This window comes from Thermobia domestica, chromosome 11 (genome assembly GCF_964235325.1).
Source record: "Thermobia domestica chromosome 11, izTheDome1.hap1.1, whole genome shotgun sequence".
NCBI lineage: Eukaryota > Metazoa > Arthropoda > Insecta > Zygentoma > Lepismatidae > Thermobia > Thermobia domestica.
Window position 1 is genome coordinate 264,826,308 of NC_137464.1, and position 20,418 is coordinate 264,846,725.

The following is a 20,418-nucleotide window of genomic DNA, read 5'->3' on the forward strand; positions in this document are numbered from 1 at the left end:
TTATTATTATTATTATTAAGTAGTAGTAGTATCATTAATAATTATATTGCCTATGTAGGATACTTGAAGAAAGTACTTGGAACTACACACAGGGTTTAGCTCGAATTGGCTCGTTTTGGCTCGACTCGACTCGAAACTCGACCCAAATTCGAGTAAATTTGGAGGAAATGTTTTCAGCCGAGTTCTCGAGTCGAGCACAAAGATTCTGTTTCTGTTTCCAAGTTGATGGACCTGAAGTTATACTAACTTAGAAAATATATGTGCAGTATTTAATTTCATTTCATTTCGGCCTCCTATTGGACACCTTCTTCATAGGCTCAAACGTTTAGTCCTGGTAGCCTTTTTTCTATTGATATGATAAATATTTTTCTTAAAAAATGAGAGAAATAAGTTTACCTTTAGCTTTACATGAACCATTGTACTTTAGGATCGCTGGCAATCAAAGGGTTATAATATGTTGGTAGCATTTTGTTATAATTTTGTTACATTGTCGCTATTAATACGTAACGATCAAACATTGTTAAAACTTTCTGTTTAATTTTAAATGTATAACTTTGACCACTTTTTGACAATTATTTTTTGATTTAAGAAAGAAAATAGTTATTATAAAAAATGTACTCCAAGTTAGTAGAACTCTTCGGTAACCACAGTCAAATGGTTCTGATAAATTTAATACACAAATTGAATATCAAGTATTATTTATTTAATTAAATAACGTCTGCATGATAATATTAGGATATCTGCACGATAAAATGTAAAGCCACAAATGCAGAAGTTAAAAGAAAAAAGAGAGACGCTCATTAGTGATTAAAAACTCTTAAATGAAAATAATGAAGGCTTAAATTAAATCTGTAATCATCAAATTACAACTGAGACAGACAGAGTGAGTGGGTGTAATGTCTAAAATATTCATATAAACACTGTATATGAACAACACAAACATCAATGCATTTTAAAAATAGCATCTTCTAATTTTCCTCCTCGTATCTGGATGTTGATATACCCTGTACAATTGACATTTCCACTGATTTTCAACGAACTTAAAAAGTTCGTTACTGAATTCTTTATGTCTGTCTGTCTGTCTCTCTCTCTCTCTCTGTGTGTGTGTGTGTGTGTGTGTGTGTGTGTGTGTGTGTGTGTGTGTGTCACTTATTTGCTATTTTTTTTTTTAATTTTGAACCTAACACCAAAAACTATCTGAGAAAGTTATGGAACTATTCGCGTCACTTTTACCATTCGCGAGATATTGGCCAAAAAAGTTCGGATTTCGGGAGATTTAAGGAACCATATCTCGAGAACCGTAAGTCATAGAGAAATCATATTTTGCGAACTTCTCAATTTTGAGTCCTCCATTTTGGGCGTGTCTCTTCGTAATATATATATATATATATATATATATATATATATATATATATATATATATATATATATATATCATAAAACGTTTTAACAGAACTCTTAAACAAAACATGTGGGAAAAAAATTTAGTACTCAAGGAAATTATAAATGGATAGATATATTAAAAGAAAATTTTAATAAGTTTAATAATGAAGTACAAGCCTGTAGAAGATAATAAGACAAAATAATTATTTTAAAGTTCATTTCGGAAATGCTCTTGGAGGATTCTCAACTCTTGTTTTTATTATTATTATTATTATTATTATTATTATTATTATTATTATTATTATTATTATTATTATTATTATTATTATTATTATTATTATTATTATTATTATTACACTATAAATACTTTAGAGCTAGCTCATTACGGAAAACACTACATTTCGTTATTGTGTTGAATCTAACTAGTTGAAATTTATGATTGAATTTCGGTCTGTTACTCGTGCTTTAAACAATGACCCTGAAGTTTGTACGTCATCTGTCAGTTTATGGGAAATTGTCTACGCCACTCAGTAGGGAAACGGCTTACAAACTTACGATGCATGGTTTTCAAGTAGTATGATGTTGCTAATAAAAGAAAGAAAAAAATCTAACAGAACTTGAGGTTTCGTTGAAAAGTAACCGATTTTCCTATTTCTTTATAATCAATTATTTGGATATACTCGAATATACATGGTGTCCAGAAATTATCTTTACAATTTCGAACATTAATAGATTAGTATTGAAAAATATTTTTACATTCTGCTTTTTGCGGTGAATGAGACAACTCATAAAGTTTTTCATTATGTTTTATCGTTTTAGGGTAGCCAGTTGTAAGTGAGCATGTGGATCCCCCAGGACAAAGCAAAGTTTGTGGCATGGTTCATAGAGACTAAATCGGACACACAACTCCAACTGAACTTCCGTACACAACTTCACAGAGAGCCACCATCCATGCATGGCACACCAGCTTCATGATAACAGGTTCTGTGTTGCATAAAAAAGGAACAGGACGACCCAGCACAAGTGATGAACGAGCTGAGCAGGTGTGCCATGCATTCGTGGACAGTTCGAAAAAAAAAACAATCTATTCGGCCGCTAGACAACTGCAAATACCCAGGTCCTCCGTACACATGGTGCCTAACAAATGGCTGTGTCTTTATGCACATAAGGTACAGTTGTTGCATTAATTGTTACCAGCAAACAAATCAAAACGGGCTGAGTTTGCAACAAATATGTTACAACGTATCGATGAAGATGTAGAACTTTTTTGTAGCGGGTATGCTTTAGTGATGAGGCAACATTTCATGTTTCAGGCAAGTTAAACCGTCATAACATACGAATCTGGGGTTCAGAAAACCCACACGAAACACGGGAACTTGAGAGAGACACCCCAAAAACTAATATCTGGTGTGGTCAAATGCACAACCCAATCACTGGGCCTTTTTTTCTTCGCCGAGCCAGTTACTGGTGTTACCTATCTCGACCTGCTTCAACTCTTCAGTTGGAAGATTTGCAACCCAATGTTGTGTGCCAGCAGGATGGTGCTCCACCACATTGGTTCGCAGCAGTTCGTGATTACGAGGACGATACCTTTCCCAACCGATGGATTGAACGAAGTGGCCCCAATCCATGGCCACCGAGGTCGCCAGACATTACACACCCCGATTTTTGTCTGTGGGATTATGTGAAGGATAGTGTTTATCGTACACCGGTTACTGATACAGCTGACTTAAAAGCCCGTATTACAGCCGCTCTTAACACCGTCACACACGAGATATTAGAGCGTACGTGGCAGGAAATTGAGTACAGACTGGATGTACTTAGGGCCACGAACAAAGCAAATACTGAGGTGTACTAATGAACTTTGTACATAAACTTTATGAGTTGCACTATTCACTGCAAAGGACAGAATGTAAAAATCTTTGTCTATTAAAGAGTTGTGAACGTTTGAAATTGTAAAGATAATTTCTGGATACCCTATATAAGAACAACGTTATAGTATACTAATTTGCAAGATTATACAACAAAGAATTTAACATGTATTGCTGAAATATTAGTCAGTAATAAAGTCAAAGTATTAAACTTATTAAATCGTTTAATTGTCTAACTAGGATTACTTTCCTTAGCAGTACAACACAATCAATGTACAGTACATACATTTCATCCAAGCTTTGAAGTTTTTTTAAAAGTTGTTATGTATGCTACACGTATAAGCACATTTGTGATAGTAATTTTATTTAGTATCATTACATAAATAGGCATTGTTTGCAGCCTCAGTTAATACACTAATTAATGTCCTCTTATTTGCTAATTCCTGATATGCAAGTTTGTGTTATTCGATTAGAGTGCATTCAGGCGAAAGCCCCACAAAATTTACCCAGAAGAAAACATTTCTGAGTAAATAATTTAAATGATCTACTGAATTCAACATTACGACGCGCAAACTTAAGATGATAATTATGTCCATGAATTTTCTGAGAATTCTCCAATGCTATTATCGAGATACTTTACATATTAACAATTATTATTTCACCATAATATTTCCGTGCTTACAGTCGTTCTCTTTAGCCAACGGAATATACTCGTAAATTGTATATATTAGTCCATGTGAACGTTTACAGATTGACTAAACACAGGAGTTGACATTTAGATAAACAAATAAACACATACGAAAGCACAGTAATAATAACAAGCTAGTTGCAATTTGCTGTTTACTGAATGAATTGAAATAATATTTCCATTTTCACGCTCAGTTTACACGCCCCCATTTTCACGCCCTGCAGGGTAAGAGAGGCGGATGATTAATGAAAGAGAATGCTGTAAAATAATTGATGAACTGGTAATGTGGGAGGAAACCCCAGAACCACGAGAAACTCCACCGCATATTCCCGTGATCTGGAATCGAACCACGGACCCCTCGCACCAGAAGTGAGCGCTTTACCATTGGTCCACCGTGCTCCATATTTATGAATGTTTGTGATAATGTTATGACTAATAATATACACAATATTTTGATCCAGCGAGTGAAGCAATATAAGGGAAACCAACTTATAGTGGCGAAACTAAGCAAAGAGCTCAACTCTTCAAACATTTTCACAAAGTAAACAAAGTTAAAGTATGTGGAGTACGTGAAAACGTAGGTTACATGTGTAAATCCTGTAGTTTTTGGATTTAACGTACAGCAAACTTATAACTCAAAAAGTATATTTTATACGTACCTTCCGTATAAGTGTTCCGAATAAACATACTTTCAGTACGAATGAAAGAACTGTATATAGGCAGTCAGGATCTCACATGCATGTAACATATAATACAATGTACGTATACGTACTTAATATGCGGAAGACTGTTAGACGTCAGACATTCTGGAACAGTATAATGTAACATCTAAGGGCAGTGCGTATGTAGTATATGGATAACGTAAGTTCCGTACTGATTTCTGTAGTAAACACAATGATTCCGTATATTTATACAATATACCGCTGTTCGGATAACAGATTTTACTCACTGTGCTTTTATGTTTTTTGTTCTTCTTTGTGGATCTCAAAAAACGTACAAAACACAATACTTTCACGATCTAATCTTTTGTAAGTGTACCATCATATACCAAACACTACTCACAATCATGGCTGACGAGAGAAAAATTATAAATATGTTTGTAAGCTCAGAACATTATTTCATGTGAGATTGTTGAAAAGAAAAAAAGTTGCAAGTTTCAAAGTGATAACACATTTGTAATATATAATGAATATCTGCTAATATTTATCTTGTTCAGGCTCGAAAAATCCTGGGCTCCAGGTAGCCATGGTGAACTGGAAATACGAATCTGGCGCCTAGATAATTTAAATCCAAAATATGTAAGCCCATTCCAAATAAAACCACTCTTATATTAATTTCCTTTATGCACCCTCAAAGTGAATTCAAGCCGAAGTCTCTTACTCAAAGACGACTTCTCAAGGAGTACGAATATACAGGGTGTTTCAAAACAACACCGACAACGTTTGGGAAGTGATTGCTGACACCAAGATAACAGAAAAAAATATAGACCAACATGGGTGGAGAAAACCGTCATTTCGGACTTACAGGCTGCCAAAAATATGAAAAAATGAAGTTTAAAGGTCCATGGCTCCAATACTGTGGGATCTAAAACAATCGGATCAAGACTTCACTTAGGAACTAATATGTGCACTATCCAAATATCCATGTTTCAGAATCCTGTAGTACTTCCGCAACAATTTTTGTAGAAGTAGTTGGTGAGTACTTCAAATTGTATACCGTACTCAAATTATATTAAAGCCAAACTCTCTCTATAAAAGTTGTTGCGTGAGTACCTTGGGATTCTGAAACATATACTTTTGGATAGCACACGTATTTGTTCCTAAGTGAAGTCTTGATCCGACTACGGTAGGTCCCATAGTTCTGGAGCTATGGACCTTTAAAGTTCATTTTTTCATGTTACCTGCAACCTATAACCACGAAAGGAAGCATTTGTGCAACCAGGTTGGTCTAAAATTTTTGTCTTATCTTGTGTCAGGAATCACCTCCCAAACGTTGTTGGTGTTGTCTTGTCATTGAAACACCCTGTATTTACCACAAGAATCACCATTCCACATTTGTAGAGGTTTTCCTGTGAGAGCCCTTCAAAGTAAACCTGCATGCACTGCCTTGTAGTGAATAAAGGATACATCTAAAATTACAATTATTAAAGGAAAACGTTGTAAAAACATAGTATCTACACGTGTTTTAATTGACTTTAAGCATGTCACTTGAAAAGCTAACGTCATAATTTCCACCTATGCCTTTTCACTGTCTGGAAGTTAGTCGTGTAAAAATAAAGAAAATGCAGGTTATATTGTAAAATGTATGGTAGGTGCATTTTCATTCTTTTTCTTCCAACACCCATCACGACATTTGACGTCACAAATGTCCTTGGAAAAAAGAGTATCCATCACGCCATTACAGGTATCGACGTTTTTCTCTCTTCTCATGATCTCAAATTGGTCCAATTCACAAGAATTTTTATTCTTTTTTTTTAAGTATGTTGCTTGCACTCTGCATGGTGCATGCAGCCATGGCACGAGACAAGTAGTTTTCTTCAGACACGCACGCACCCAGAGCTTGCTCGATGGTCGATTGGCGGAATTTCCTAGTTTTACAGATGGAATCCTGAATGACACACGCACAGAAGGTTTGTTAAAGAGGTGGAAACACATTCACTTCGCTCTCTTCCCGGCTGGATTTCCCGCCACTTTGATCCCTATTTAAATATGAATCAAATATGAAACATGTACTACGTAAGAGGGAAAAGACGCTTACTCCCAAAGTAATGACCTTACTCGTAGTTCTACCGTATAATTCATTATAACTTTTTCTTTGAATATTTTAAAAATCCAAGGCTAAGTTACTCTCTTTTTCAATTTTATGTCAAGTCCTTAAATATGAATATTGCTGTTTAACTTCCAATGATTCAATATTCAAGAAATCGATTCTTAAAGATGAAATGTATCCAAAATGACCGAAAAAATTGACTTGATTCGCATGTCCACTGAACGTGGCGTTTGTTTACTGATGTAGGGAATCTACTCACTAATTCAATTTGATTTTATAACATTGATTATTACAATAACTTTAGCACTTTCGATCCAAGGTGTATTCAAATTGACAAAATGCTGTGTCCTTGAGAAAATAAGTGTTATTTAAAAAAAAAATCATATCTTCCTATCGTTTTACTCTAACGATTGAAACTTTCAGGGCTGAAAGAAAAAGTACCAATCTACTAGAAGATGCCGGTTTCCGTACAAGACTTGTGAATAATCATTACAAACACTACGAGGGTCACTACGAAAGTTTTGAGATACGCATTGTTGTGGCACAGTATTTGAATTCCAACAATTGCGTTTGGTAGTGGTATCCAGAGCGAAGAAGCGAAGCAAGTTTCAACTCACCTCGCTTATCGACGTGGCCGTATCGCCTTCACTTGTTTGTTGATGTGAATTCAGAAGAGGCCGGGCATCGCTTAAAGAAGAAGAGAGAGCTGGACGTCCGGCAACAGCTGTGTCAGATGAAAACATTGCCGCTGTGGAACAAATGATTCGAGAAAATTCACGAACAACTTTCAAGGACATTGAATCTACAGTGAACAGTGGATCGCTAGCAGTAACAAAAATTTTCCATGATCATCTTCGGCTCAGGAAGGTTTCATCTCGTTGGGTGCCTCACACTTTGACTGAACAGCAGAAGCGCATGTATGTGGAATGGTGTGAAGAAATGCTTGCAAGATTTGATGGAGGCAATTCTCGACGCGTCTCTGACATTGTCACTGGTGATGAGACTTGGATCTATCAATTTGACCCTGAAAATAAACGCCAGTCTACAGTTTGGATCTTTCCAGACGAAAATCCACCCACGAAGTGAAGCGACCGCGAAGTGTGGGGAAGAAGATGGTCGCAACTTTCTTCAAATCTGGCCATGTTGCAACTGTTCCACTTGAAGAACAAAGGACTGTTGCTGCTCAGTGGTACAATACTGTTTGCCTAACAGAAGTGTTCCAGAAGCTTCGGGAACGGCGTCCAAGAACTGGATTGCGTGGGATCCTGCTTCATCATGACAACGCGTCCGCACACACGGCCAACATCACAATTCAGTTTGTAGAATCTACGGAGGTCAAACTTATGACTCATCCGCAGTATAGCCTTAACCTGGCCCCGTGTGATTTTTTTCTGTTCCCCAGGTTCAAAGATCGCATGTGTGGGAAGAGATTTTGCAGTCATGAAGCTGTAGTGGCTTACGAGAATGAACTTTCAACACTTGAAGAAAAAGACTGGCAACACTGTTTCCAAAAGTGGTTTTTGAGGATGCAAAAGTGTGTACAGTGTAATGGTGAACACTTTGAGAAAATGTAAGTGTTAAATTGATTTTAAGTATGTAAGTTATTTTACATCTCAAAAGTTTCGTAGTGACCCTCGTATCTCTTGTAAAGTAATAATGCTTGAGTGTTGTTGACTCTCTCTGCAATGACTAAAAGGCATTCTTGGATCATGTTTGACAATAGATAATTCACAAAACACTCAAAATGACTTTTTTCAAATAAAACAGCATACAAAATTATTTTCTGTTCGTATTTTAAATTTTAAATAGCCGTGTCATTCCCGAACGCCATTCGGATTTAACGTAAGTTTATAGCCTGTCGTTCCAAAACTACAACAGGATTGAAAGTGTTAATTGTATATAATACAACATACTATTATGAACAATGTTAAACACGAAGACCATTATTTACGTTGTCTAAATCTCTTGCAACAAGGAATAATAAACAATTACGTATATACAATAGAACCTAGGATTTTTTTAAATTTATGTCCGTTGAATTTCTGAAACAATCACCAATACGAGATTTGTATTGAAATTCTCAATTTATATTGTTACAAAATTACTGTATTATTAATAAGTAATACAGGTCAGTGATAGTTAACCTGGTGTACGCATATCCTCAGTGGTTAAAATAACATAGGCTAGTTGTATTAAATACGGTATATATTATTATTCTCCTGTTTATAGTAAAAGTAGGTTGTTTAATTAATAAGTAAAGCATTCTATATATACATATATATGTAGCTATTTACATGTATAAGTTGAATTAAGGATAGTTTAAATTTGGGGATACACGTTTAAAAGAAAAACTATTGTAAGGGATACACGGGGAAAGAAGATCGAACACCACTGATATAAAGGGTGGCTAGAAAGTCCCCATACCTCTTGATAAATGATAATGTAAGTTTTCCCGTTACCTCTTGATAAATGATAATGAAAGTTTTCCCGTTACCTCTTGATAAATGATAATGTAAGTTTTCCCGTAATCTCTTGATAAATGGTAATGAAAGTTTTCCCGTTACCTTTTGATAAATGATAATGTAAGTTTTCCCGTTACCTCTTGATAAATGATAATGTAAGTTTTCCCGTTACCTCTTGATAAATGATAATGTAAGTTTCCCCGTTACCTCTTGGTAAATGATAATGTAAGTTTTCTCGTTACCTTTTGACAAATGATAATGTAAGTTTTCCCGTTACCTTTTGATAAATGATAATGTAAGTTTTCCCGTTATCTCTTGATAAATGATAATGAAAGTTTTCCCGTTACCTTTTGATAAATGATAATGTAAGTTTTCCCGTTACCTCTTGATAAATGATAATGTAAGTTTTCCCGTTACCTCTTGATAAATGATAATGAAAGTTTTCCCGTTACTTCTTGATAAATAATAATGTAAGTTTTCCCGTTACCTTTTGATAAATGATAATGTAAGTTTTCCCGTTACCTCTTGATAAATGATAATGTAAGTTTTCCCGTTACCTTTTGATAAATGATAATGTAAGTTTTCCCGTTACCTCTTGATAAATGATAATGTAAGTTTTCCCGTTACCTTTTGATAAATGATAATGAAAGTTTTCCCGTTACCTCTTGATAAATGATAATGTGTTTTCCCATTACTCCTTTGTAAATGTTAATGTAAGGTTTTTCATTGTTTCAGATTGTGTGAACGATGGCTAATACTTGCCTGGATCTGCCTGCACCACTTCCCTGGCAACCAAGAAGCCCAAGCCTCACCTTCTGTGATAATGCGCTATGGAGGTACATAAAGGGGATTGTTGCACAAAACCGTTACGATACCACTGCTGAACTGACAGAAGCTGTGCAGCAAGCTCTCACTCAAGTTACACCTGCAATGCTTCGCAAAATGTCGCACAGAACCTGCTGGACTATTATCCTGTCATGGATGGAATAGTCCAGCAGGTTCTGTGCGACATTTTGCGAAGCATTGCAGGTGTAACTTGAGTGAGAGCTTGCTGCAGCTTCATGTCAGTTCAGTTTTTATCTTGTACTTATTAACATGCATTTGGTGGTTTATGTTACTTAATTTTATTGATAACGAAAACTTATGGCCACCCAGTAGGTGACTATTACTTAAGTATACAGCTAAAAATATAAAACCTCAATTAAGGCAGTGAAGAGAGAAAAATTGAAATATATAAAATTTTATATAATGCATTGACATTTCAAAAATCCCAATAGATTTTTACAAGGAATAGAAATATTAATAGTTATTAGGTCACCTAGGAACCCATAATTACATAAAAAAAAATGAATGCGTTGCCAACACACTCATGAATAGCAGTTATGTAGCATAGAGACACAAAAGTTTGGCCAGAAAATCTTAGTTGTATTAATTTATATTTCAATTATGCGAAGATTGGCGAGTGACATGTCAGAGGTGCTAATAATAATAATAATAATAATAATAATAATAATAATAATAATAATAATAATAATAATAATAATAATAGTTTTTTGTTCTCTTTCATGTTAATTTCTCGGAAATCCTTTAATTTACAGACAACAAATTTCTATCACTTACATAGTTTGAAAAGCTCATTTCAGCCCAGTTTCTTCTTTCGGTACTATCCAAGTTTACGTATCCATAGACGTACTTGAATTCACGAATTATGACTTCTTTCTTCAGGAAATGTGCTACTAGTGCCTTATAAATAGTTTCTTACGGAAGAGGAGTTGCATTCATGGGTCAGATTTACTTTAAAATAGATTAAACGTTATGTGATATAAGTCTTGTCGACATATCGACGTATTCTATGTCGTAGAAATGATTCTTAAATCGACCTGTGCTAGGTGATCACTAACAAGCACGAGTGCTATCTTAGCTAGTCAGCGCAGACCTATGTTGGGTAGGTTACTTGTAAAAATGTAACGCGTTACAAGTTACTTTACTTTCCTTTAAAATGAAACGCGTTTACTTGCTTCCCAAAAAGTAACTGTTACCCTACTTAGAAAGTAACGCGTTACTTTTAGGTGCGAAACTTTGAATGTAAAAAAAATTCTTATTACTTTAATTTTCCGTACTACTACTACTACTATTATTATTATTATTATTATTATTATTATTATTATTATTATTATTATTATTATTATTATTATTATTATTATTATTGCACATTCTGATTTTCCCGAGCCATCGTAAATGTTAGAACTGTAGGCTCACAATAGTAGCACTGCTATATCCTTTCATACGGAGAGTTACGTTTTGGGAAATTTGATGTGCTTCGCTCACTTTATAAAGGCATTATTGCACGTTCTGAGTCTCTTTATGTAGGTGCAAAAACATATTCTTACTTGATAGCTATATGAACATTTTCATATAATGTAACACTTACTAAACTGCCATTCTGCGTTAGAAAAAATGACAGCCTATTATTATTCTGCTAAACTAATCATATAACAATAACAATATTGTTACGTAAAATTAAAAATACAGAATATCGAGAAGCATTACACTACAACTACTAAAATGAGAACACATGTACTGAAGTGAATCAAAACTTATCAGCAACTCCAAAATTAATAAGTGTTTTTTTAAAGATAGTTGTTCTAAACTTTATAATCAACGGAATTCTAAGATACGCAAACTGACCTGAAAGAACTTCAATATCACATACCATTAACAAACTAAATTGTCCGAAGGATCCCAGTCAGTATTTGTAATTACACAATTTCAAATCAGTTCTTACGGTTTAGAATCACCCACTTTTTTAATTTTAAAATATGGCGACCCTACCTCAAGGAAGTTGACGTTACGTCCGAAGGAAACAGGCGCGACAGTAACGGTATGTGCGTAAGTGAGGATAGTGGAAACCAGGGCCGGATCCAAGATTCTTTGAGAGGGATGCACCAATAACTACCAGTATATTTGAATTAAATTTGAGTTTTTTAAATGCCTTTAGGCATCTGCGATGTGAATGAGGAATTCCTTTGGAAATGCTAAGTGTCTACTCTCCATGAATTATTTTCCTTCAACCTTTAGAAAATTGACTTAAACTATTGGTTTTGCAAAACTCACTGCTAGCTTCTCACTTAAGCTAGTGCATATTTACAACGGAGGGGGTGCACGTGCACCTTTGCACCCCCCCCCTAAATCCGGCCCTGGTGGAAACACACTGTGTCCCTCTTGCTACTGGATGTCCTATATTTTTGATAGCTTTATCGTTACGGATCATGACTTCACACTCTGCATTGACCAGGGCCGTAACTTGTGGGGGGCAGGGGGCAACTGTCCCCCAGGGAAGCTTCCTGCCGTACGAGCGGGGGAAGCATTTTAAGACAAAATTTTCTTACTCCATATATGATACGAACACGAAATCATAATGAAGCAACAAACAGGTTCACTACATTACTTTAAAAAACAGCACATAAAAGGAAATAAAACAAAAATGAATCGTGGGCCCATTTCTATATACTAGAGTAGGGTCTCTAGTGTAAAAATTAAAAATAGAGAGAGAGATATGGGTGGTTGTTTGGAGCGCCAAATTTTGTTAAAGTTGAAAAGGAATGTGAGATGTTGGGTTTTGGGTTCGTGTTCCGGATGCCACAATTGCTATCATGTGCACCGCCGTTGAAGTCTTCGTTCTTCAAACTAAAATGGTTTATGACTCGATGAAGACTGATTTCACGGTTTGGAAATCCTATCTCCCCGAGGTATCTCAGGGTTTTAGGGAAATAAGATCCCCTGAACCGAGAGAGCAAACGAAAATTTATTTTATGTTTGCATCTGTATCCGTGTATTCACATGCTGCAATGCTGAAAAAGAATTTTTGCTCTAAATTCTGTTTGTAAAGACGAACTAGGCTAATTTTCACTTTCCATGAAAATTGGATAATAATAATAATAATAATAATAATAATAATAATAATAATAATAATAATAATAATAATAATAATAATAATAATAATAATAATAATAATAATGCAAGAAATAAACATCTTGAATTTAAAATTTTGATTGAAAGTCCTATAAATCAGTTCAATTCAGTCCATGGTAGATAGAATTGTAAAATTTCCTACATTGCCCTATTAGTTTAGCCTAACAAATCTTTGAAAACCAATGTTATTATTGAGGTGATACAACTTGTTCATGAAAGAAAAGAAAAAATCACGAAGTTAGGTTAACAATATAATAAAAGCTTTAATGAGTAAAAACAAAAAAAAATGTTTAAAAAAACAAGCAAGACCAAAATTAACACCGAATATGTAATTTATGATAACAAAGATGAGAAATAAGGCATAAGGCCTTAGCACCAAAATTAAATTAAGTAAGTTACATTTCTGTTTTCTTTCTCGATCTATAGCTTGAATGAATTATTGTAAGTAACCCAACACACATAAACAAACGAATGAAACTGATATCCGTAACCAGTCCTAGGTGAAATTTATGATTGTTTATCCTTAGATAACGAGCTCTCATGATTATGTACAATACAAAACTGGTTAATCTACAACCTTACATTTGAAATACTTATTCACGTGACATTGGATGATAAACATATGATTAACCTTATCTGATACTTCATGACTTATGACATTTCAAAAAGAAAATTATGAATTTAAGAATGGTATAATTTTATGGAATCTGAATTTAAATACATACGATTTAGGTTCAGTGAAGTTAAGAAAAAATTGTAAGTGGAATAATCGAGAATACATGGATAAGGTGAAATAAATTGAAATAAGTCATGACTTCGATTTGAGATTTAGTGAGAAATTTTGAAAGAAAAATGGAATGACCTCAGGAAACTAAGTAAGCCCATGCGTGGCCTCTAATCGTTTCTAATCCTAACTGAGATTAGGAGATAATTACACCAGATATGAAATTTGATATCAACATGAACAACAAGAATACACCATACGTACACAATATCAATGCGAGTAGTATTGTTATTTAACCATGCATAACATATACACACATATTGGCGAATATAGAAAAATACCAAGACACACACACACACACACACACACACACATATATATATATATATATATATATATATATATATATATATATATATATATATATATATAAGCATGCATACATACATGGAATACAATTAATACTCAAATATCCATATTAAATGCAAAGACGTCTTTTAAAAGATTCTGAGACAAATTTGTCTAGTTTTCATGTTTTTTCTTATGTTGCAACAGTAGCATATGCATATAGCCGTAGCTTGTCGTCATTAGTATGATCTATGCGCATAGATATCTGATCGCTCTGTTGTTTAGAGGATCAGAATGATACATTAAATGCGCTTTTTTCCTTAGTCTACTTTATGGTTACAAGCTCATACGTATTCTTCATGACAAAATATATCTGTTCCGTTTTATTGACGGATTCCGTATCTCTAATCCAAAAATGACTGATCGTGAGATTACTTGCGTTTTTCTAATCACTAATTAACCTTTGAGCTCTCTACGTCAAATACTTTTATTGAGACATTACTGCAGATTATTCATTAAACTCCTATTAGCAGATTGATTGAAATAAATTCCTTAAGTTACCAACTCCTGTGTGAATAACTTTACAAACATAGTGATTTTATACAATTTAAACAATACACTGAATGCACTTCTCGAAAATATATCAAGCTTTCTTTTTAATTTACTTACATCCAAAGAGTGCCTGTAATAATGTAGATGACGCACCTTCACTCCATGCAAAATTTAAACACCCTAATTTAAATACTTAGATTGCCTTCTTTTATAAAAAATTTGCAATTCGAACTACTAAAAGTCTACATAATATTTTGTTTACATTTAGTTTATCTTTCTTTATCCACCATTATGAATCATAACTGACAAAAAAAAAATAATAAATTACGGGAACTAATATGTCTTTCGTGAGAACGATGCAGTCACTAATATCACGTAATATATAAGTAAAATTGCCAAAGTGTCTCTATAGTTCATTGTAAGCCGACTTTAAGGTAAAAATTTTTAATCTTTGATAGCTAAAGTTCGAAATAGAGTACCTATTCTCAATACGATGAAATTAAGTTTTTGAAATGTCAACTATTTCCGGCTTTTAATTTCGGTACAGAGAACGTCTCGCAACTTTATTCAATGCTGAGAATAAATAATTTAGGTGGGTCCTAACTTTCGTTGTCGCCACTGCGCTGTCGACACACACAGAGGTCCTCACTTTTCCTTGTCTCCTGCTTGTACGACGAATATCCTGGATCCTGGGATCTCTCATAGGACTTTTGCTGTGTCTTCCTCCTAAACTGCCAGGGGCGATGCGCTTTGGTCTGTCCATCTCCATAGAAACAGGGCTTCCGTCGATCCATCTCTTCAACAATGCATCTGCAGTAGCACTAGCACTAGCACTTTTCAGCACTAGCACTTTCAAATAACACATGCATCAACATCACTCTTTCTATCGTGAGTGTCGTGTTGCACGGACTAATTATATTAAGTATTTTTAAGAAGTGTTCATGGTGATGCAAACTAATCGCGTATTCTTAAAGCTAGTCTAAGTGCTTTCTGGAAATGTGTAAGCAACGTTCAAGTTTATCTTCCCGACTCGTTACTAATCTTAGCTAAACCAGTCCGTTAACGCTTGTTGTCTGGAATTTTTCGTAAATATATGTATATGCGTGAAAATATATCACACACAAAGGTATGTAAATATTTTAATGTATTTCGGAGTTTTAAATTTTTTTATAGTTAAAGAAAATCTAAGTATAAATGTCTGTACTTTAGTGTTGTCGAAAAATCGTGCACTGGGCTGTTTTTTAAGTTAGCTATTCATCGTTGTAGTTGATGTGTGTTGTATATTTTTGAGTGTAGTGTGTGGAATTTTTGTGTATGACCGAATTTATGCAACGCGCTTGTTCCCGGTCTCCAACTAACTACTACTGACTTGGAACTTTGAATTCTCAACTCACCGATCTTTTAGGACACGCCTCTAACTGCGTTTTTGATTTCCTCCTTTTTCTCTCATTCGTCAAATAATTTTGGTGTTCTCAATTTTATTTTATTCGTATCCACCCATTTATGGTGCTCTAGCGTCGTCTCTCCAAAGTACGCGATTTCTTTAAATTTCGCAAGTTGTATCTAAAATTTTTGTGGAAGTTCATTTGGAGACTTCTTGTCTGGTTCGTGCTTTTGGACCAACTTACGAACCTGTGCGAAAATTTTATCTAAGTTCTACATGGAGACACCCTGACGGAGATGTGAATTTAGCAAATTCATAGAGATTAATTTGTACTACGATTCTATTCAGTTTGAACAGATTCTCCTCTTTCACAGAAAGATGTTAAAAGCTCGGTTTGGGTACAAAACCTTGCTGCCAGAACCTCGCGGACCAAAACCTCGCCTGGCCAAAACCTCGCCTCCCAAAACCTCGCCGCCCACAACCTCGCGGGACAAAATCTCGCCGGGCCAAAACCCCGCCTGGCCAAAACCTCGCCGCCCAAAACGTCGCGGGCCAAAATCTCGCCGGGCCAAAACCTCGCCTGGCCAAAACCTCGCGCCCCAAAATATCGCCATACCCAAAATCTTGCCTGACCAAAATGTAAATGTTCCAACAGATGATAAGGATGACGGTATAAAAGACGCTGTTTCAGAAGAAGTATCACGGGTATTTGACCAAGTCCCGCGATACCATATGAAAATTCTATTTCTGTATTAGAGGATTTCAATGTGAAGGTAGGGCGACAGGATGTTTTTAAACTGGTTATAGGGAAAGAAAGTCTGCATAAGGAAAGTAATGACAACTAACGAGGTTAGTTTCGTGAACTTTGGAACATCCAAAAACTTAAAATTTTAACAAAAATCTAATAATATTTATGAAAGTATGAAACAATATATGAGTTTTTACGACGTCCCTTGATTATGTCCTGTAGGTTAAAGGAGACGTAGATGACCAGGATGAAGGAAATGATCGAATAAAGAAAGTAGGAGGAAACGGGAATAACCCGAGAAAGCCCACGCACACGATGTTTTGTATATTATTATTATTATTATTATTATTATTATTATTATTATTATTATTATTATTATTATTATTATTATTATTATTATTATTATTATTATTATTATTTGTTATGTGGAATTGCATATTAGGAAACACATTGGGTAAATTTTAAAGAAAAGTTTCATTCGCTGCGAGGTTTTGGCCACGCGAGGTTTTGGGCGGCGAGGTTTTGGCCCGGCGAGATTTTGTCCCGCGAGGTTTTGGGCGGCGAGGTTTTGGCCACGCGAGGTTTTGGCCCTGCGAGATTTTGTCCCGCGAGGTTTTGGCCACGCGAGGTTTTGGGCGGCGAGGTTTTGGCCCGGCGAGATTTTGTCCCGCGAGGTTTTGGGCGGCGAGGTTTTGGCCACGCGAGGTTTTGGCCCTGCGAGATTTTGTCCCGCGAGGTTTTGGCCGGCGAGATTTTGGGCGGCGATGTTTCGGCCGCGAGATTTTGTCCGTATACCTAAAAGCTCTTCTGTTTCTTTGCTTGGGTTCATGAACGACCTTCTGTATATGTGGTCTCGTGTAGCTGCAGACGTTCAGCGAGTATTGTTATTGGAACAAAAGAAAAGTAGTTTAAATGTCCTTGCCACAATGACAGGTACACAGAATGAAAAGCATCTTACATTTGGATAGAGAAAGAAAATAAAGAATGCTATTTCAGTTCCCTTTGCTTTCTAAACACACAAAATTTAAAATGATATTCGCTAAAGTTTTTAATCATATGCATAATTGAATTAAAAGAATTTATTTAAAATTAAATAAAAATGAATATGAGGCAACTGTTACACTAGAAATAATATTTATTGATATGGCTTTGAGATTTGTCAATATTGTTCCCTTAATTAATTTGTCAAGTATGGAACTGTCGCGGGGAAGTAACCAATGGCCCCGCAGACCTCGCCGTGCGGAAAGGCCCACAGGCTCCGGGGGAGACCATAAAGAGTAAGAGAAAGATGGAATGAGGGGCTCCAAGAATTAGGAGAAACTTTTTCTAGGGTAAAAAACGCATAATGCTTGCCCCTCCAGAAAAAAATCTAAGTTACGGCGCTAGCATTGACATAATTCAGTCTATTACGGCGTTTTTATGGACTACTACGTGCTTAAAAGCATACAGTTTGAATTGCGTTGTTGACATTATAAGGGATGTCAGAGGTATGATCCGGTTTGATTCCAGTATATTTATATTACTTTTGTATTCCTCTTTTGAAGTAACATTTGACATTTCTTCTGCAAAATTTACAATTCTATGGGTACCTAAGCGAGGGGCGGATCCAGGACGGACTTCTGAGGGGGCGGTGGGTTGTAATACTGGTGCTTAGAGCTACTTTTAAGAGCTCGAAACTCTGGGATGGGTTTTATTTATATATAAAATAAGAAAGTTTCCTCTTCTGGGGGGGCGATTGCCCCGAACGCCCTCCCTCTGGATCCGCTCCTGACTTAAGCCGGGTTACCTCCGTTTTTAGCAATTATTTAATTTAATTTCATTTCACTGATAAGATTTAAGATTCCGTTAGGATTTATACAGTGATTTCATTCCTGTTACACACGTGTGCAACAATGCATGTTCAATTTGATTGTTTCAACATGCTTTCGTAAATACAAAACTTTTTGTCCTTTAAATATAACATTTTCAGAAAAATGACGTAGTTCTTCCGGAAAATTAACAGATAATTAAAAGATTACAGTTTTCTAGGGAATGTTTATCGTAACACTGATACGTTATCGACAATTTGAACAATGCTAAAGTGGAAGATAAAAGTACCTATTTGAATTGTAACCTTACATAAATTTACATTGTCCAATCTGTTTCTACAAGGGAATATCTCTATACATATACGTAATGGTGGATTGTCAGCATAGAAAGTTGTTGAACCGATTTCAGAAGAAAAATGATACAGCGTTTTTTTTATTACGATTACCACCATTTATATTCTACGCACGTGCTTTTAAGTGATAAAGCAAAAGTCAGCTTTTAGCCACTTTTAAGTGTCATAATCCATCATTATTAATATATGGTTAGCTGCGGAAGACACGGGTTCGATTCCCGATGAGTCATGTGGTTGTGATTCAACGCTAAGTTGTGGCTACACGTTTCATATAGTCTAGGTGTTGAAATGAAAACTAAACTCTGTAAAACAACCAAGCAAATCGCGTATTTAATACTTGCATATCATTTTTTTAAAAAAAACTAATTGTGTGAATAACATTTTATGTTATAGTCTATGTAAGAAGTGTAGCCTCAGTTCCATTTGCTCCACATAAATAAAAATTAATGTAACGATGTTTTGTCTGTAACTCCTTTTAGACGGCTGCACCGATCTTGCGTTTTGCTGATTCTGGCCGAACTACGGTTTGTAGCACATTTTCGGTAAAGGAGGAGAAAGATTGAGCTAGGTGACATGTAAAAATAACGGAAAACGATCGATAATAGTGTCCAATCCATATTTCCGGGGTAGCTGAGATGAATGGTGATACACCTGATCCCGTTCATGTTCAAATTCACCCCTCATCAATATAGTTGTGAGGGTGGTGGTAGGAAGGGAGTGACGTATATAAATAATCGAAAGCGACCGATATTAGCATCCAATCCATAGTTTTCGTGGTCGCTGAGGTGAATAGTGACGCTACAATGTCGTGTAAGTCCAAATTCATCACCCATACGTATCCTAAGAGTGAAAGGGTACAAACCATTTCCACAAATCTATTCTTCGAGTGCGATGAACGAGCATTTCATCTATTTTACTAATAAATTAATAACAATGATCCAGTACTCAATTATCTACAAAGCCACGGTGATCGGGTTATGCATAAAATGCATATTATTTATTTACTAAAATAGATTTCAAATGCAACGGAAAGGCACTTTTACACTGAAACATTAACAACAAAGGAGCAAACTTTTTAAAGAAAGTTTACGTATGCTTATCCTGACAATCACGTGCTGGAAATGGAACTAAACAATCATCATCATTCATCAACCAGAATGCTTGGTATGGAAATTGAAATGGGGACTCGCGATTACGAAGAGTTAAAGCAAACCATTAACTTTAAGCTCTCTCGATAAAAGTCTTTAAATTATTCTTCTGGCTCTATTTTTGTAAAATATTTGTTGTTTTCCTGAAGCAAAAAATGTACTTTTTATTTAGGTAAAAAACTGATTATCCCTACTATAACCTACAGAT